Genomic DNA, 21,292 nt, shown 5'->3' on the forward strand with positions numbered 1-21,292 from the left:
TAACTTTTGCTTTCCTGAAATGTAGCCCTGCCTTCAAAGCCCTTGCTTGTAAGCCACCAGGGAGTCTGGGTCCTAAGTGTTAGCGTCTGTTCTCCTTGCTTGGCGCCCTGTGATAAATACCTCCCTTTCTCTGGCTGCAAACCTCAGCTCCAGTGTTCGGCTTTGCTGCACTGGGTGAGCAGACCCAAGTTTGGTTCGGTAACATCCTGTCCTGACTAATACACACCTTGTTAGCCTCAGAAGTAGAACCAGAAACCAGTTCACTTGAAAGTTTCCACAATATTAATGCCTTATGAATATGCCTTATTTATCTACCTCTTCATATGTGTAAAAGTCAAAGTTATCAGTGTGCACGTAAAAGCATCATTCTCTCCCCCAGAAATGAGCTGGGCTAACAGCTGGCAGATTTCCACCCAGGTCATTCCTACTGTATAGAGTCTGTGTCCCCCAATTGAGTATTGTCATTACTGAATAAGCAACGTTCATGTGACAAAGACCTTCTCATAGATATGATTTGTATGGCTCCATCACACACGATCGCTGCTTGTGGACAATCCATAACTCACTGACCCCTCTTCCTGTGACTGTGCACAGAGGGGAGGATGGTGAATTTCACGTGTCAGTTTGAGTGGGCTGAGGCCCAGATGGCTGGGAAAGTGTTGTCCCTGGGCATGTCACTGAGGGTGTGTCTGGAAGAGATGAGTATTTCTATCAGTGGACTCAAAAAAGTAGATGAGTGGGCATGCACCAAGCCCCCAGAGCTGAGATGGCCCGAACAGAACCAAGAGGGGAGGAGGATGAATGTGCTGTCTGTTGGAGCTGGGGCTCCCTTCTTCCCCTGCCCTCGGATACCGGTGCTCCTCATTCTCAGGCCTTCAGTCACATTGTAACTGACACATTAGCTCACCTGCTTCCCAAGCCTCTGTGTTGTGGCTGAACTTCCCCACTGGCTTGCTGGATCTCAGCTTGCAGACAGCAGACAGTGGAACTGCCCAGCCTCCAAAATCATGTGAGCCAATCACTAATAATAAATCTCTTTGGATAGATAGAAAGATATCCTATTGGTTCTCTTTCTCTAGAGAATGCTGACTAATACAGACAGTATCCCAGTTTTCCAAAACAATATACTGGGGGTCTCCAGCTGCTAGTCTTCCAGCCCAAGCGCCTCCCTGTCAGAGACCCACTCTCGTGCGAATGTCTGGGCTTACTTATTCCTTGTCTTTGACACCCCTTCCCCTGCAGTCCAGCCCCACTCTCCTGTTATCTGAGCCAGAGTCTTCTCTCCTCATGTGCAGTGCAGCCACAAAGACCCCAGCTGGTGTCCAGCGCTGACCAAATGCTGCCACGTGTCCACCCTGCTCCAGGGCACCTTTTGTGCCCCAGGAGCTTACATTCTAGTTGGGGACAAAGATACACTGCGACCACTCCAGGTTCTGAAAGAGAGTGGCTGCCTCCACTAAGGCGCACAGGCAAGCAGTACCTGAGCAGGGGCCATGTGGACCAGGCCTTCAGGGAGCAGAGGGCTTGGGGGACACGCCTTCCACACTGGGGAAAGGGCATGTTCCACGGCTCTGGATTAGACCATAGCTTGGCAGATTCAAGAGGCAGGAAGGGCAGCGTGCTGGAGGGGAGGCTTACGGTAAACTCCACACTCAGGCCTGCAAGCTCAGCTGTCAAGATGTCAAGGTAGCTTTTACAGCTAGAAATCCCTTTTTGTCTCGCAAAACCTGGATTTTGAGATGACTGGCTATCTAGGAACTCAAGAATATCAGCTACAACATCTAAAGTGAATCAAGGATTTCTTTTTTCTAAGTAAACACCCCTTCCTTGGAGGGAACTATCTCTTTGACTCAACGGATTGGGACCAAGAGATTACCACTTTTCTTTGAATTGTGTTTTATTTGAAACATACCTCAAAGACATTTCTCCATTACAGCATCAGTAAGTTTTACCCCACATGACACATCACACACCCTACATTTTAATAATGTATCATCCAATACCCAGCGTTAGTTTTAGTAATAATTAATTTTTCACATTGATCAACATAAACTGGCACACTGAGAAGGGCACAGTATTCCACCAGGGAGAGTCCCATGACACCAGGTGGGAGCCCCTAATCTGCTAAGGATTTGCTGTCAGTGATGAAGTAATGAAACGCCCCAGCCTGAGCAGTAGTAATTAGTAATAATTCCATGGAGGCCGATTATCTTTGAAACAAAGTTGTCCTACGAGCTGCACAGTGCTCATAGAATTCACCTCTAAATTGTTTCATCACAGAATAACAATTCTTTATTTTTACTACAGTTTTTCAAATGGTTACAATCTTTTCTAATATCCACCTAGGAAACATTGCCATCTTAGAAAGAGATAGTATAGCTAGCCCCCTGAAATGTGATTTGTTTTAAGTCGTAAAAATGAAATTAGTATAGTCATCCAGGTATATTCATAAGTACGTGTGTGTGTCTATAAAAAACTAACTAAAATTACAAGGTATTAGAGGTCAAAAACGTATGTGTATTATTACATGTATATATATATGTGTGCATCATTATGTATATATGTGTGTCATTATGTAAGTATACCTGTGTGTATATACAAATATAATCAGTCTAGGAATTGCCTTTCTAAATGCAGGTGCGCTGAGAGCTTCGTACATATTAAAGCCATTGGAAACTAAATAAGGGCTTTGATCTGATTACCTGTATCGGAAACTGTTATTGCTCATTTGTGTTTTCTCATGAGGTTCCTATTTACAGGATACAATTCCCTTGAAAATAATGCCAGTGGTTATAAAACCAATCCCATGTGGCGCAGTGCTTAGCCTGTGCACAGCAGGTGCAGCGCTCATGCACTGCGTTTTCCGGAGCAGAAGAAACCAGGAAGACCTTCATGGTAACCTCCGATCACTAATGAGGGAAAGCCCTGCCGCACGGGCAAGAAGAGGAGGAGTCATTGTGCTGCTTTCAAGTGGTCACGTGATCACATATTTAATGTGAATATTAAAGATATTGAGACACTGGCACACTGTAAAATTGCTTTTAGAAGCCTCCCCAAAATGAGACAGCAGCCTTCCCTGGCAGATGTGGGGAGCTTTGGCTCTCTCTCTGGACCCAGACAGCAAAGTCAGAGAACGGTCAGATCCAGGCTTGTGCAGCGTCGGCGGGGCAGACCCAGATCCTCTCCCACGTGAGTTTCCCAGTGCACCGGCACCACCCCTCCGTGCCATCAGGGGTGTAGACAGGCGGACCCCAGTGGACGCACTGAGCTGACCTTTCATTTGCCCCCTTCTTTGATGTTGCCAGTGGGGAGGGGAAGGCTGTAGGAATAACATCCTATGGCATCTGGGGTTGGTGGCAAGGGGCACACCAGGCTGCCGAGCGTCGGGCAGCTACCCCAGTGTGAGCCACCCCTTCTCAGCTTTCTAGCCCTAAAACCAGGGCCACTCCCAAGGCAAGCGCCACCCAGAGGAGCTGTACCCACGTGGCCTCATTTGCATCCAGAGCTGACACAGATCACAAGATCATGGCTTCTCCCCCACTGCTGGGACAAGATGAGACTTTGGGAGTCTTGGAAGGGATGGGGCCAGAAGTGGATTGTTGCCTCGACAGCCCCAAGTGAATGGCGCCTCCCTGGGTCTGCACGTCTTTGCAAGGTGACTTTGCTGCAGCTCCCATCAAGAGATGGAGTCTATTTCCACATCCTCTGAATCGGTGCTAGCCTCGCCCCTTGCTTTAACTAGCAGCACTGGAGGGGAGGACTGTGTGCACGCTCCGCCTTGAGCGTCTGGGAGCACTCCCACCGGCACCGGCTCCGGGGAGGCCGGGCCACCACAGCCAGGCCCTGCTGAGCCTTCCGCCCACTGCAGCCGTGTCAGTGGCCAGGGGAGACATCTAGAAGAAAGGCCAGTAAACCCACGGACTTAAGGGAAATCTCATGTCACTGTCTTAAGCCACTAAGTTTTGGGATATTCTGTTATACACCCTTCAGTCACAGATACAGAAACCCATTTCATCTACATGGGCCAACTGAACCTTAGCGGCAGCTTTGAAAAACAGGTCGCAGCTTTCTATAAAAGAAGGAACTGTGATTAAGAAATAGTGACTTTTCTGGGATCAAACAGCTAGTTAAAGTACAGCCAGTCTAAAGATAGGCCAGTTTGGAGACTTTAGGAAAATCTCCTAATTTATTTAAACCTCTCCTATCTATAAAATAAACCTGCCTTTCATATCTAATGAAATGAGCAAATAAAATTTTATAATGAAATTTGCTTTTGAATTGTAATGTGTGGTAACTCTGTAAGATTTTATTTTTAAGTAACTACTCTCAGTCCTTGCATTTTTTTCCTTCTGTTCTTACTAGAATCAGAGAAATACTTGACAGTAAATCAACATTAATTTGAGAAAAGCTAGGGAAGATGTTCTAAGTTAGGAGATATTTTGAAGCAGAAATCAAAAAACTGTTTCAATGAACACCTATGACCATCTCTGAAATTAATGGAAAAAAAAATAGAAAGCCTTAGAAAAGACATAAAAGATGAATCAAATGGAAATTTTAGAACTGAAAAATATGACAATCTGTCTCAGTCTATTTTCTGTTTCTACAACACAGTACGGCAGACTGGGCCATGTATAAAGAACAGTTTATTCGGCTCAGTTCTGGAGACTGCAAAGTCCAAGAGCAAGGAGCCGGCATCTGGTAAGGGCCTTCCTGCTGCATCATTCCACGGCAGACATGCGGAAGGGCAAGAGAGGGTTGCAAGAGGGCACTCACTTTTACAACAAATCCACTCCCTCAACAGCTAACCCACTCCTGAGATAATGACATTAATCCACTCCTGCGGGTGGAACTCCCTGAACTAATCACTTCTTAAAGGCTCCACCTCATAATACTGTCACAAGAGCAACTAAATTTCCATGTGTTTTGGAGGGAACATTCTATAGCATAATCTAAACAAAGACTCAATGGATGGGCTCAACAACAGGATGGGGAGGACAAGAGAACCTGTGAATTGAAAAAAATAAAACAATAGAAATTACACAGTCTAGGCCGGGCGTGGTGACTCACGCCTGTAATCTTAGCACTCTGGGAGGCCGAGGTGGGTGGATAGCTCAAGGTCAGGAGTTCAAGACCAGCCTGAGCAAGAGCAAGACCCCCCTCTCTACTAAAAATAGAAAGAAATTATCTGGCTAACTAAAAATATATATAGAAAAAATTAGCCGGGCATGGTGGTGCATGCCTGTAATCCCAGCTATGCGGGAGGCTGAGGCAGGAGGATTGCTTGAGCCCAGGAGTTTGAAGTTGCTGTGAGCTAGGCTGACGCCACAGCACTCACTCTAGCCCGGGCAACAGAGCAAGACTCTGTCTCAAAAAAAAAAAAAGAAAGAAAGAAAGAAAGAAAGAAAGAAAGAAAGAAAGAAATTACACAGTCTAGACAATGTAGAAAAAATATATACTAAAAAAAAAAAAAAAACAGATAACAGAGCCTCTGAGACCTATGGGACTATGACAAAAGATCTAACATTCATGTCATTAGAGCTTTTTTTTACATTTTTTTTCTTAGAGACAACATCTCATTCTGTTCCATGCTGGAGGGCAGTGACGCAATTATAGCTCATGGCACCCTTGAACTCCTGGGCTCAGACAATGCTCCCGCCTCAGCCTCCAACACAGCTGATACTACAGAAGTGACCCACCACACTTGACTAATTTTTTTTAATTTTGTAGAGATGGGGTCTTGCTATGTTGCCTAGGCTGGTCTCAACTCCTGGCCTCAAGCTATCCTCCCACCTCTGTCTGCGCTGGGATTACAGGTGTAAGTCATCGAGCCCAGCTGTCGTTGGAGTTCTAAAAGGAGACAAGAAAGAGACTGGATCTGAAAAAGTATGCAAAAAAAAAAAAAAATAGCAGCTGAAATTTTTCCAAATTTGACAAAAGACACAAATCTAAGAAGCTGATCAAATTCTAAGCAAGATAAACCCAAAGAAATCTACACCAAGACACATCACAATTAAACCTCTGAAAACTAAAGACAAAGAAAAAATTTTGAAAGTACCTTACTTACAGGTACTTTCAAACAGAAGCAGATTTCTCATCACAAAACAAAAAGGCCTGAAGGAAGTGTCACAACATTTTTCAAATGTTAAAAGAAAAGAATCATCAATCCACAATTCTATATCCTGCAAACATAGCCTCCAAGATGAAAGGGAAGTCAAGACATTCTCAAATAACAAAAAAGCAGAATTTGTCTCCTGCAGGTCTATACTTAAAAAAAAGAAAGAAAGAAAATTTTTTAAACAGAAAGAAAGTGATGGAAGAAGTAACTTTGGGATGTCAGGAAGGAAGGACAACAGAAAGAATAAAAATGTAGTTACATCCAATAGACTTTCTTTTCTTGAGTTTTCTAGATTATGTTTCACAACTGAAGCAAAAATTAAAACACTCTCTGAAGAGGTTTCTATTGTATGTAGCGGTAATATTTAACATAACTGTATTATAAATGAGGGAAGATAAAGGGACCTTGTGCCAAGTGAGGAGATCAATGCAGGTATTAGTGGAAAGCCACTGGCTCTGGAAGTAGATGCTGACGGTGCACAGTTGTGTTCACCTGTCTGAGTCTGAGACTCTGTGGATGTCAGCATTGCACGTTGGCCTTACCCATCTGCTTGGAGTCCCCCGTTCACAGCAGCCTTAACTAAATGCCGCAAGAAACAAACTGAGTGGATTTCGTTCCAGCCTCTCTCAATCTGATGAATCAGAGGCTAAAAGGCAGAGCACTAACGGGGAATTCTTCCGAAGCCAGTATGGTGCGGGAACAAGAGACGCAAATTGCGGGGAGAGTCTTTCAGGTGTCGCTCGTCTCTCTGCACATCCTGCAAGTGAGATCATAATTTGCGCTTTGTTTCAGACTATCTTTTCAATGCCGTTTGCAGAGGAAAGAGCCTTAGAAAACAGCGGTGGTGTCTCCCACAGCAGTGGACGGGCATAATTACTGTCCAGACTGTCTGAGCTCCCTAAGCTCAGAGTTCTCCTCCCACAATGCAACCCGCCAGCCCCCCTCCTGTCACCCCGGGAGAACTGGAGCTTAGTGAGTGGGTAAAAACGCTGATACTCTGACTACTGCTACTGAAGTAATAATGACCTGTCCTGTTCCTGATCCTGGAGTCTCCTATCTTTGGCTAGCACCCGTAAAACGGTGGCAGTCTAACATGTTACCTTGCTAGGAGGGTAAAACCCCAGAGCCTTCACTGTTTTTAACAACCTCTCTGCCTTTATAATGAATTTATCTTTTTTTTTTTACTTAAAGTTTCTTTTATTTACAACCAAAGAGTCTTAAGAAACCAATTTTGACTTCAAAGCTCTTGATCTAAGGAAATATCAAAATCCATTAAAGTGGATGGAAAATAATGTTGTTATAAAACTCTAAATGTGAAATGTTACAGCCAAATGTGAGGGTGAAGTCATTACGATTTTATTGAGAAATAGATGTGTAGACCTAGTTAGACGTCCTTGTGAGGAGCTTATGAGAGTTCCCAAGGAAGCAAGCACCCAATAAAGACCAGAGCGTGGGAGGAGTGGGGAAAGCCACATGGCTGGCTTAATGGTAACTGCCGGTGAGGTAGCTGCAGGCAGTGAAAAGGACATAGGGCTCAAGAGATTGATGGAGGCCAACTTGCAGAGACATTTCAATACTTGATGAAGAATTGTAAACAATACCTAGCAGGAACAGATGTGGGGAATTACTGAGGGGTTTTTGCAGAATGGAGTAAATGTGATAATAAATGTAATGTTTAGAAGAATAAATATGATGTAAATATCTAGGATTTATTAAGAAGGAGTAAAGGAGGAAAAGATCACAGGTAGACCATAGAACAGTTCTAATATGAGGTGTTCGGGACTAGAAGTAAAAATAAGGGGCAGCTTGTATCACACAGGAATATTTCAAAACTAATTGCACTTTTCAAAGATTCTTGCAAATCAGTGTCACTTGGTTTTTTATACTTATGCATTTTAAGATGGAACATTTTAAACACAAATGTAGTTTTAAGTATCAGATTTTGCAAAAATTTGCATTTTGTAGTTCTAAAATATATGCATTTCAAAGACACAATGTGTTTCAAGATAGGTGTATTTATTAGACTGGAGGCTTTAAAAGAAATTATTTCAATACTCTACAGTTCAGAGACCATATATTTCAAATACATTTTTTTATTTCAAAGACACATGCTCTTGAGCAGCACAAGTGTATTTCAGAGGCAGAGGATTTCAAGAAAATCTGCATTGACAAGATCTGAGCAATACATACACATGTGTGTTTCCAAGACATTTGCATTCCTTTTTTTTTCTTTCTTTCTTTTTTTTTTTTTTTTTTGACCCAGAGCCTTGATCAAGTGAACTCGGACAATTGCATTCATCCGTATAAAATCTTAGGAGGAGGCCAAACACCTATGACAGAGGAACCCAGCATTACTCTGGTGCAAGTGGGTGTGGCAGCCTTGGAACACAGCCCGCCCACAGCTACTGTCTTTTCTGAAGCAGCAGCCCTGGACGGCCTTTCACAGAGCTCCAGGGATTCTACACAGCAGTCTGAAACCCATAAACCTAGTCCACTCTCTACTTTCCAGTGACGAATTCCTTTCTCACAGTGCCCCAGTGAGCTACGCCTGGGAGCTATGACCAGGATGGGGCTTTCTAGTTCAGCTTCTCTTTGTGGAGATGGGTATTTAAGTCCTCTTGAATTTAAAAACTCATGGGATATCCAGGTGCAAATTTCAAGCGTGGATTTGGAAATAAAGAAGAGAGTCTCAGGAGATCAGGGATGAAGGGCACATTTGGAAGTCAACATTGTAAATGTGTTGTAGAACCCCAAATTTAGGCTTGTGTACGCAATGCGCAGCTAAAGCCATACACTGTGACGAGGACGCTTGGAGATGGAGAAAGGTGTATTGGATTTGGCGAAAACAGGAAGACAGGAGAGCAGTCTCTCAGATTTGTCTTGTCACAGAGATGAGGCAGCAAGCTTTTATGCAGGGTCAGGGGAAGGTAGGGAGAAGTCTATGCTGGTTTTAGTCTCAGATAGCACCTGCAGCAACCAGATTTCTTGGCATCAGCAGTTAGTTGTAACTCTGTGTGATTTATAGATCTTCTCGATCATCTCAGCAGACACCACAAATAGAGGTGGGATTATCTAGGAGTTTTCTGTGGAGGAGCCTCTGTTTCATGGAGTGAAGCCCAGTGGAATACATGAGAGAACCATGAGTTCTTGAGAATTTTATATCAGTAGAACTATAGCCATCTTGGACCAAAAACTTCAGAGAAGGCAAAATAAAACAAGGCTGGTGGACCTTCAAAATTCTTCAGGAAACAGGCATCAGCTACAAACTGCTCAGCTGCAAACAGGAGTTATCTTTCATGACAAAACGTGGGTGTGGGGTGAAGGATGATTCAGAGGGCAGAGCAGCTACCCCAGAGCGTGGAGCTGTGAGCCCAGAGGGCAGAGCCACGGACCACAGACAAGTATCCCCAGATCTGGAAACCCAATGGAGGATGCCAGGCTGGATTTCGAAATTGCTTGGAATTGGTAATTCATTTTTGCTTCTATTTTCTCCCTTTTTGAATGAGAATATCTATATCTGCTGTCTTATGCATATGGCACCATTGTATTTTAGGAGCAGATAACTTTTTTTGAGTTTTGCATGTCCACAATTGAAGAGACATCATGCCAGGATGAATTGTAGGCATAGCTTCACCCATACTTAATTTATTTTATTTTATTTTATTTTTTTGAGACAGAGTCTTGCTCTGTCATCCAAGCTAGAGTGCCATGGCATTAGCTTGGCTCACAGCAACCTCAAACTCCTGGGCCCAAGCGGTCCTCCTGCCTCAGCCTCCGGAGTAGCTGAGACTACAGGCATGTGCCACCAATCCCGCATAATTTTTTCTACTTTTAGTTGCCTGGCTAATTTTTTTTTCTATTTTCAGTAGAGACAGGGTCTTGCTCTTGCTCAGGCTGGTCTGAAACTCCTAGGCTCAAGGGATCCTCCCATCTTGGCCTCCCAGAGTGCTAGGATTATGGGAGCGAGCCACCGTGCTCAGCCCCCATACTTAATTTAGATAATGGATTTGGGACTTTTGAACTAATAAGACTTAGGCAAGATTTGGGGCTTTGGGTTTGAGAATTTGGGGGACCCTGCGATGGGATGGATGTATTTTGCATGTAGGATAGATTTGTATCTGAGGAGGGCAGAGGGCATGCCATGGTAGGCAGAATAGGTAGGCTCTCCCTAAAGACGGCCCCTCAGAATGCCTGGACTCTGTGAGTACGTTACATCACCTGGCGAAGGAGAGCTCAATTTGCTACTCAACTGATTAGCAGTTGAATCTATGATAAGGAGATTATCCTCGGTTATCCAGGTCAGATCAGACCAATGTAATCACTGCAGGGAGGGAAAATGGCTTCCCTCCACCCTTCTGGGTTCTTTGGCTAGGCCACAAATTGAATTCACATAAAGCAGATTAACAGAAAAAGATGAACCATTTTCATTGCGTACATAAGCATGGGAGTCCCACAAAACAGGATACTCCAAGAGAGTCAGAGCACTGAAGCCTGTGTAGATACCATCCTAAGCCACAGGGAGGAAGGGGCCCTTGGGGATTGGGAAGGACACACACTTTGGGAGGGTGAGAGGAGGAAGTGTGTGGTGACTAAAGGTGTCTTCTTATGAAGATAAAAGTGAAGAACGGGAATTGTTTAAAAAAAAAAATGTGTGCTCTCTTTGATTCTAACTGATGCTATCTGCTTCTGTAAATATGGCTTGCTGACTTAGTTTAAGTGGAGCCATGACAGGTACCGCAAGTTACTTCCTAATAAATGGCTGGAGAGTCCAGGGGCCCTCCAACCAATTAACCAGATAAGAAGGGCAAGGCATAATCAGAAGCCTGTCCCGCAACTTAAAAAAACCAACCAATCAAAAGCCAGTCCTGTGGCTTGAAAACCAACCAATCAGGAGCCAGGACAATCAGCCACTTTTGAAAGAGCAAATGAATTAAGGGAGGGAGGGGGGATCCATCACCCCGTGCATATACTCTGCTAACAAAAAAAGGTATAAAAGACATGCGCCCCTGCTGCGCGGGGTCCCTGCCCATGGAAAGAGACCACTGCGTTGGTGCTCGGGCTTGGACCCTAGCTCGAGCTAGTCAATAAAACTCCTTTGCCTTTTTGCAGCCTCAGTGACTCTGCCTTTCTGTTCCCCGGGCCGAGGGGAACTGGCTCTAACATTTTGGGGGCTCGTCCAGGATTCCAAAACCCCCGGAACAGAATCCAGATCCGAGGAGGAGTTGGAGCGCTGAAAATCCGTACAGTGTAGGTAACTGGGCCCTGGGAAGTGACGGGCAGAAGACTTAGGCGGACGCGCTGGTGGGTCGCCGGTCGGGAGTGACGGGAGACATCCCTCGCCCCCGGGGGGAGGGGGGGGTGTTCCGTTTCTCTTTTGTTTCTCCAAAGAGTGGGAGGCACTCCCGAGTTGGGGGTAAGTCCGGGGCCACTCGGCAGAAACTCTATTTGGGAAAGTGAAACCAAGTGGATCCGTTTGACGTGGAATCCAAGCAGTAGCCGGCTAAAATTTCTGTTGATGTCTGTTGCTCCTTTGTTTGTCTTTTGTTTCCAACGGGCGGGAGGCACCCCGAGAGGGGGTAAGTCCGGGGCCACTCAACGGAAATTCTGCTTCTATTTGTCTGAGTTTTAGATGGTTAACACAGGACCAGTCTAGTATTGTCTGTTTGTGCCTTTGTGGATTTCTTTTGAGTGATATTGGCCAATTTCTGAGAGAAAGACCAAGAAACAAGTCCGGACTCTTAGGTCAGGCATGTGATTGGAATTAATGCTTACTGTGTGGAGTGTCTGTAAGTGCAACTAATGGTGAGTGAGATTCGTGGGTGAGTCTGCTGAGCCGAGGTGCTGCTGAGTGGAGCAGCCCAACAGCTTCTCCTTTTTCTATGGCCCTCTCAATCTCTGGATTTACAATCTCCTGCTTACAGATTGTTCTTTGGGGGCTCCCTTCCCTGTTGGCACTACTGCTTGGTATTGGCTTGTACGTTGTGACCCTTCAATCCTGGGGACCTCTAAAGAAGGCTGCCTTCACACTTCTCTACTGGCTCTTGGTGGGACTCCTTGTGTGGCTGTGAACTGCCCCTCCTTTCTAGTGGCTTTGTGTCATTCGATGTCTTTTGAACGTTTTCATTTGTCTTTTGAACGTTTTCATTGCCCCCTTTGTAACTAATAACCCTTTTTCTCCTCACATGACTCAGGAGGACGGGGCGTCCTCTGAGGCCCCACCACGGAAAGAAAGAAATCTAAAACAGGATCTGACCAAGGCCAAGACCTGCTGCCCATTTTGTGCAAGGAACCAGAAAAACCAGTGGGCAACAAGAGCGGGCAGCAGGAACTCACCGGTGATGCCAGATCAGCTGGTGGCACCAAAGCAGACCAACTAACGGTGTCTGTTTCCTTGCAGGAGTGCGGCGCAGACATGGGACAGACACCATCGACTCCCCTGTCCATTTTTGTGGGCCATTTTAAGGATGTTAGGGAAAGGGCGCACAGCCTTTCCCCAAAAGTAAAGAAAAAGAAATTCATCACCCTGTGCGAGGTGGAGTGGCCGACCTTTGGGGTGGGATGGCCACGGGAAGGGGCATTCGATGCTGAGCTCATTGAGAAGATAAAAGGGGTAGTCTCCGGTCATCACGGCCATCCGGACCAAGCCCCCTATATTATAGTCTGGCAGGACTTGGTCCAGGATCCGCCACCTTGGCTAAAGACCCTCCTGCCAGCATCGAGGAAGAAGACACAGAAGGTGCTGGGTTGGCTACAAAAAAAAAAAGAGAGCCCTTTACAGCAATAACCTTAGCCACTCTTTTTGGTCTGGGCGCAATAGGAACAGGGACAGGAATCTCATCCTTAGCAATACAACATAGGGGGTTCAATAATTTGAGGACTGCCATAGATAAAGACATAGCCAGAATTAAAAAAAAAAATCCATCTCTCTTTTAGAGAAGCCCCTAACCTCACTGTCTGAGGTGGTGCTACAGAACTGGAGGGGACTGGACCTCATATTTCTCCAACAGAGAGGGCTATGTGCAGCCCTTGGGGAAGAGTGCTGTTTCTACGCTGACCATACTAGGATAGTTAGTGACACCATTGCTAAAGTCAGGGAAGGACTGGCAAAGCAAAAACGGGAGCGTGAACAAAGAGAAGGATGGTTTGAGTCATGGTTCAATAGCTCCCCTTGGCTGACTACTTTGCTTTCCACTATATTAGGACCCCTAATTGTGCTCCTGCTCATCCTCACTTTCAGACCGTGTATTCTAAATAGATTAGTTACTTTGGTAAAAGAGCGGGTCAATACTATACAATTGATGGTATTGCAGCAGCAATACCAAAAAGCTGAGCCGTGATACCTGCTTAGAAATAGAGGAGGTGCGAGACCCCATGTACAAGCAAGAATGCTCGTAGGTAAAAGTAAAAGGGGGGAATGAAGAACGGGAATTGTTTAAAAAAAAAAATGTGTGCTCTCTTTGATTCTAAGTGATGCTATCTGCTTCTGTAAATATGGCTTGCTGACTTAGCTTAAGTGGAGCCGTGACAGGTACCGCAAGTTACTTCCTAATAAAGGGATGGAGAGTCCAGGGGCCCTCCAACCAATTAACCAGATAAGAAGGGCAAGGCATAATCAGAAGCCTGTCCCGCAACTTAAAAAAACCAACCAATCAAAAGCCAGTCCTGTGGCTTGAAAACCAACCAATCAGGAGCCAGGACAATCAGCCACTTTTGAAAGAGCAAATGAATTAAGGGAGGGAGGGCGGATCCATCACCCAGTGCATATACTCTGCTAAAAAAGTATAAAAGACATGCGCCCTGCTGTGCTGGGGGGGGAGGTCCCTGCCCATGGAAAGAGACCACTGCGTTGGTGCTCGGGCTTGGACCCTAGCTCGAGCTAGTCAATAAAACTCATTTGCCTTTTTGCAGCCTCAGTGACTCTGTCTTTCTGTTCCCAGGGCCGAGGGGAACCGGCTCTAACTAAAGCCCCAAAGATAATACAAGCAGCCTTCAGCAGAGCGGCTGACAGTCTGTATGGGAGTGGTGTAAATGGTTGGTAAGATTCCCAGGGAGGGAATTCCTGACAGGTGAGGTCTGTCTTCGAGCAGCTCAGAAAAAGCCACAACTTTCATTTGCTCTGTTCCTGGTGCCCTCAGTTTGAAGTGATTAGAACCCCAAAGTGACACATCTGGGAGGGGCAGTTCCTGAAGTCCTTCATCACTATCGTTCTTAAAGCGGAAGAGGGAGGCAGAAGAGGTCGGAGTCCGGCGACGCGACGTGAGCAGCGGTCAGCCGGCCCTTGCGGGCTTTGCGGACGGGCAGGGCCGCAGCCGAGGAAAGCAGGCCGCCTCGGGAAGCCGGGAAGCCGGGACACAGATTCCGCCCCAGAGACCCCAGAAGAGAGTGCGGCCCTGCCGACGCCTTGGTTTTGGCCTTGTGAGACCCTTGCCAGACTTCTACCGTTCAGCGCTGGGAGACAATTTTGTGCTGAGGACACTAAGGCTGTGGCGGTTTCTTGCAGCAGCAATGGCCTGTGAGCGCACCTGCCTTTGCCTAGCGCAGACTGCAGAGTGCTCCCAAGGCCTCCCCACCCTGCCCTTGTCGCCAGGCAGCCGGCAAACATCCCAGGCCGTCGGCCCCTTTGTCTGGCGGCGCGAGGCGGCCTTTCCCCAGGGGCCGCCGCCGGTCTGCTCGCGGGCGCAGACAGGCATGAAACAAAGAAAAGAAACTCTTCAGAGGTGGATCCCCAAGCTCACGAGTGTCATCTCACTATCAAAAAGCAAAGCTGGATTTTATTTTGAGAGACTCCATCCTTCTTCTGGACCTATTTCCACCGAGACAGCTGCTGAACCGCCGACGGAGGGGCCGGTTTGGTCCGCAGTGCTCCGCGGAGAGCCCGCAGCCAGCGGCCCGCCCTGGACGTCGCGTCTCTGTCGTTCAAATCAATCCCTGGGCAGAGCGGAAGTATCTGCTGGGAAACAATGTGTAACATTTGCTTAGCGAAGGGACGGCAGCCTTGTTATCACCATAACGATGTAAAATTGTTCTGCAGATGTAGGTGGAGTTGTGAATGTAACAGTATTCTCAGTCTGAAAGGGTTATTTTATACACCCAATTAGTATGGAAACTAGCCACACGTCTGGGAAAAACTGAGATGCTGCTTCTCACGGAAACGTGGTTTACCAGAGACTTCGTGGCGCCCAGGCAGGGGCGTTGGCCGCGCAGAGAAGAGCCGGCGCGCTGAGGCGGTCGGTGCCGGGAAGGGTTCGCTCCGCACAGCGCTGTGCTACGGCCGGGACCAAGGCCTCAGATCCGCCTCCCCGAGCATGTGGAGACAGACGGTTTTAAGGATAGGTTGGCAGGCAGGGGAGTAGGCAATTAGGTTCATTAATTGGGGCAAAATTGCAGGGGTGTAGAAATCATCTTTTTGTGTTGCTCCAGTCCCTGGGGTCACAGTTCCAGTTGAACCGGTTTGTTGGTCTGGGCCGCTGGGCCGGGTGGGCCGGTTGTTAGGGCAGAAAGCCTGGTAGGCGCTCAAGGGCCCGGGTGGAGAAAGATTTCTCATGCAGAGATTAAGACATAAAAGTAAAAAAGTTGATTTCACCCCTTAGAAGGACAGAGAATGAGAGAGAGAGAGAGAGAGAGAGAGGAAGAGAGCAGGGAGATGGCGGGAGATGGCCTGGCATCCCAAAGACAGAGAAGGGAGATGCCAGCAGCAAGGCCAAGTGGCTCGCTGCTTTTATGGGGACAAAGAGAAAAATCGTAATTGTTGTGAATTGCCCTATCCGCTCTTTCTCTCCTTGTCCACTGCAGTCAGATAATGGCATCTGCCATGTGAAGCTGCTGCACCCTTTCCTTTTCTTTAGGGATAAAGTGACCTTGCCCTCAAGATATTGGGCTGGGTTTGATGTCTGAAGTTTGTCCCCCACGCTGTCATCTAGGAGCTTCTCAGGAACCACTCCAGGCCATAGAAACAGATGCCAGAGGCAGTTTTAGTCAAGAGGTCTAGCAACTGCAAAAACATTTCCATTTCCTCTCTGTCTGCTGGGCTCCTTTGAGGCGTTGTGGAGACAGAGCCCCCGGGACACCTGTTGGCAGGCGCACAGGGAGGGAGAGAGCAGAGAGCTGATTCGTTTCCCTCACAAGACCCCCGTCCTTTCACCCAGCCATCCCCCGGAATACAGGGCCTGGAAGGCATCTTAAAAACTACCTTTAGGTTTCGAAAAGGTGATGTTATCTACGGAGAAAGTTAAGAATCTTGGGACACCAGCTGTGTGGCTCTGGAGTGGCAATTATAGACAAGTGTCAACAGAAATAAAAGCCAAACTCTGTAAAATAATTTTAAAGAAATTTATTCTGAGCCAAATTTGAGGCTCATGACCTGGAGCTGCGCCCAAGAGGCCTTGAGCAGGTGGACTCGCTGTGGCTGGGTTACAGTTTCGTTTTATACATTTCAGGGAGACAGAGGTTACAGGTCAAGTCATAAATCAATACGTGGGAGGCATACATTGGTTTGGCCCCAAGAGGTGGGACATCTAGAAGCGGGGAGGGGGGGGGACGGTGCTTACTGGTTATAGGTGGGTTTAAAGATTCTTTGACTTGACTTGTAATTGGTTAAAGACATGAAGCTTTGTCTAAAGGCTTGGAATGTTTTAACATAAGGAGCTGTTTATCAGAGATGAGCTACCAGACATGTATTTGTTGTGTAAATTGAGGGCCTGCAGGTCTGTCTTACATACCCTTGGGCCTGTTAATGGGTTACAAAGGATGTCCCCAACAAGGGAGGGGGACATGATGAAGCATGTCTGACCTTCCTCCTCCCGGCAGGCAGTTTAGTTTTAGGATATTCCTTTGGCCACGAGGGGGTCCATTCAGTCAGCCAGTGGGGGGTGGGGGTGAGACTTCAAATTTGATTTTAGTTCACAGAAGCAAACAGGAACAGAACTAATTATTATCATTATTTTTAGCTAGGCCTGTACCATAGTTCTTGCCTTGCACTCCATATTGATTTGTGTAAAAGGCTGTTTCAATTTTAGGGAATTTTTTCCCAAAAGTTTTGAATACAAAAATACAATGGACAATGATGAGCCCTTACCAGAGTTAGAATGCCAAATGTGAGAAATGTTAGGAAACAATTGGTGGCAATGGGCATCATCAGAAGTTTACACTTTTTAAAAAACAGTTTATTGAAATAATTATGAACTACTTATAAATGAACGTAATTAAGTAAAAAGTGGTCAGACTTTTTGGAAAAGTCTAGAAATTCTCAGTGCCTCTTTGCATGTGTAACAGGCTCTATGGACAAATTTCAATGACCCTTGTGTGTTTTTTATGGCCCTGTCCCCTAACTAACTAACTGCTTGACCTTTTGACTTGCTTCCCAGAAATGCGGGCTCTTCTGCAAGACAAAGGAGCTGAGATTCTGAAGGCCCTGGGGCAGACTCTGTGAACCAAGATTCACCCTGCGCAGGCTGCCCCTTGTGAGGGACACCCTGACCTGCCCCCAGGCACAGCCCCTCCTTTAACAGCCCACAATAACGGATATCCCTTAGGCCCGGACACAGATGTGAGGCAGAAGGTCTCCTCCGAACCAGAGTGATAAAGAAAATCCCCATCTATGACTTGGTGCAGCAGCCACCTGAGGCCCCCACCCCTCATGGAAGACCCGCATCAGCATAATACTAACCTGTTACCTAACACATCAACTAACCTGGCGGCATGTCAGCCACCTGAGATCCCACCCTTTAGACCACCCCAGCTTAATAAAAGTGGGAAAAATCAGGTAGCGGGGCTCAGAGTTTGGTGGTGAGACCCCTCTGAGCCTGCTAGCGAATAAACTTTGATTCTCCAACTCTCCGGTTTGTCCTCAGGACCACCCACTGTGACACTGGCTGTAACAAGAGGCCACGGTGTCAGTCAGAGTAAAACTTCCCTTCTTCCTTGGCAATCCTCACTGTCTCAGTAGTCAGATCCTTGTGCGACCAGCAGCTGGTCCTCGGCCAAAACCCCCGCTGTGACTTCGTCAGGTTCGGAGTCAGGAATCTTGTCTGTTCTCGGTTCTTGGAGTGCTCTGGCCCTAAGAATGACCAGACACACCTAAAGCAAGGCAAGCCTGAAACGTACTTCACTGAGGAAGGACGAGAGAGGTTTACAGAGCGAGAGCAAGCTACGTTGGCCACAGAGTGTCGAACAGGCCCCTTGTCCGGACAAAAAGGCTCCGATTATGGTCTGGGGTCCTGTTTTACAGTGTCTGGATTGGGCCCTCCTTGGAGTTCGGACATCACCACTGAACCACTCTGATGGTCGGTTAACGACATGATAATTAGCCTTAGGTTACTGGAGGTCACTTTCCAAATCGCACTGTGCCTGGGCTGCTGGGCCTGCCAGCTGGGGCATCCCCTGCGTCCTTTTGCAGATTAGCAGGGGCTCCTCCTTCCCCCAGGTGTGGCAGTTGCTGGGCAGGCTTAAGGTGGGGCTGCACCCAGAGGGGTGCCCACTCTCGTCCTTCTTCCCAGGGGGGGCAATTGCTCAGGGCAGCACCAAGGCAAGGCACCCATTTTTGTCCCTAGGAGAGTCTCGGAGGTCCCTTGCTATCTACCTGAGAGTTTCAACAACACACATTCTACGCAGTCACCTAAGGGGCTGACCTAGAGGGACGGACAAGGTCACCTGAGGGGCTGACCTAGAGAGGTGGAGGGCATGGGAAGGAGGGAGGTGCCAGAGGACTCCCTCAGGAGAATAATCAGAGGGACAGCGGTTCCCAGAGGAATAGTGAGGAGATGGGAAGGGAAATACTGATTCAGAGGAAAAGAGGAAGAAAGGGAAAGGGACGGAAAGAGAAGATGGGACGTAGAAAAGCAGGAAGGGACCGGCAGCCACTTTCATCTCCACCGTGCAGACCCCGCCAGGGTGGAGACCCCTCTCCCTCCTGTCCCTCAAACCTTGTTCCACCGCTGTTTGTCGCCCAGGCTGAGCGGAGCTGAAGACACAAGGAGACACCCAGACGTGCTGGGGCAGGGGCCGGGCTGCCTCCTGGGGAACGGGCCGGGTCTCCTCGTGCGCTCGAAACTGCTCAGACTGTCGGAGAGGACACCTCGGGGCCAGCGCTTGCTTCTCTGGCCTCTGAGAAGACGGCGCTGGGAGAGGGTGGGCACACAGCCCGCGGTCGGTGTCCTCCGTGTGCCGGGGCCGGGCGCCCAGACCGCCCGCCGCTCCGCGAGAGCCGTGTGCCCTGAAGGGAAACACGCGGAGGCCCCAGAACTAGGGAGACAGCGGGCGCCGCCGCCCGGCCTGACCGACGGCAGAAGAGCAGGAACACGGACGACGTGCCCGTGCGAGGAGGCCCGACCGCCTGACCCTCGAGTACTGTGTTCCAAGACCACCGAAGCACGAGGCCGAGGCCAGCGGACACGGAGCCGGCAAAGAGGCCAGATCTGTCCGGATCCAACCACCTCAAGCCAAAAGGGAGCCCACACTGGCATTAACCTGATTTTCCCTTGTGACAATCTCATTTTAATGCCAAAGATCATGCCCAGAGGTGGAGAGTTAGCACGCTAGTGAGACACATGACACACGAAGAAGCATGTAACCTCACTGCACGCGTGCCAGCAAACCTCCCCCTCTGCGTGCTTCCTCGTCACCCGTTCCCACCTGAGCCTGTCGAAAGCTCTCCCGGACTCCCCTCGGGTTTTCCTGTGTGCTGCTTCCCTTACGTTCCAACATACGCCCCGAAAAAACCTTGCCTGTGACCCCTCTTGGCCTCTTGTCAACTTCTGTGGCACAGAGAGCCCAAGGGCCCATACCAGTGACACTGGGCCGTCAGAAAGGGCAGTGCGATCACAGCAACCTGAAAACACCACCCTTCCCTGGGAACCCTTGGACATTTTGTTTTGTCTGTACTTTCTCCAACCCCAGGTATCTCTGTCTGTGGACAGCAAGGCTGTCGGGAGCTCCGAGCGCCCGTGGAGGCAGGCGGGGTATAACGCACCGGGGCTCGCTCTTCAAAGGCCTGGGGTAAGAGTCTCAGCCCGACGCTTTGCTTGTGTGACATTTACCAAGGCACACAAACCTTGAATCTCAGTTTTTTCAGGTAAAAAATGGCAACGAAGGTACATCTAAATGACAGGGTGGTTTAGAAAATTAAAGGGGAGAATGTACACAAGCTACCCTGGAAAGGGGAAATCACCGCGGGCAATAGTAGCATAACCTATACACAGAACACCAGAATTATGGTACAGCATTAGTCTCATATTGCTGCTGTAACAAATTATCACAAAGCTCATGGTTTAAAATAATACAAATTTTGTTATCTTAGAGTTGGGGAGCTCAGGAGTCTGACACAGGCCCCCCAGGCTCACACCCCGCTGTGCGCTGGCTGCATTCCGGAAGAACACATTTCCTTCCTTTTCCAGCTGCTGCAGGTCATCCTCCTTCCTGGGCCTGTGGCCCCACATCGCTCCAGCCTCTGCTTCCGTCGTCACATCTTCTCTGCCTCTGACCCTTCCCTCATAAAGGCCTTGGACCCGCCCAGGTAATGCGGGGTAACCCCCATCTCACAAGCCTTAACCTAGCCACATCTGGGGAGTCCCCTTTGCCACGTGAAGTGGCATAGTGGCAGGTTCAGGGAATGCATGTGGACACTGCTGGGGCCATCATTCTGTCCACCCTGGATACCAGGAGAAAATGCAAACGTTATGAGTGTCGATAAAGTACAAGCAAAGACATGGCTGGAAAGACTCGAGAGGAAAGTGTAGGAGTGAAAACCCCATCCCACACAGAGGAGGGGGTCCGAGGGGTCTCTGGAGATATGGAGAAATAGACCAGACAAGAAACAAGTTATGAGATCACCAATGGACAGACTGAAATAATTCATGGCAAAAATTGGAAGGAGGTGAGGACAAGGTAAATAGAGGCCCCCCCCCCCAAAAAAAACATGAGCCAAACATCATCATTAAGAATGTGTGGTCAGTGTGTGAAGTCTACAGGGCCAAATGGAAGAACTCAAGGCACAGGACAAACGTGTTTAGAGCTGTGGAAATCACCACTGGCAAAGTTAAAAATACTCTTTCTTGTGTCACAGTCTCTCTCTCTCTTTCATTCTCTCTCCCACTTTCGTTTTGCTAGAGTAAAGCATCCAGAGAAAGGAAGTCATCGTTTGCATTCCCTGCTGGTTGAAAATTCCCCGTGTTTTGCTCTTAC

This window comes from Lemur catta, chromosome 10, assembly GCF_020740605.2.
Source record: "Lemur catta isolate mLemCat1 chromosome 10, mLemCat1.pri, whole genome shotgun sequence".
Lineage (NCBI taxonomy): Eukaryota > Metazoa > Chordata > Mammalia > Primates > Lemuridae > Lemur > Lemur catta.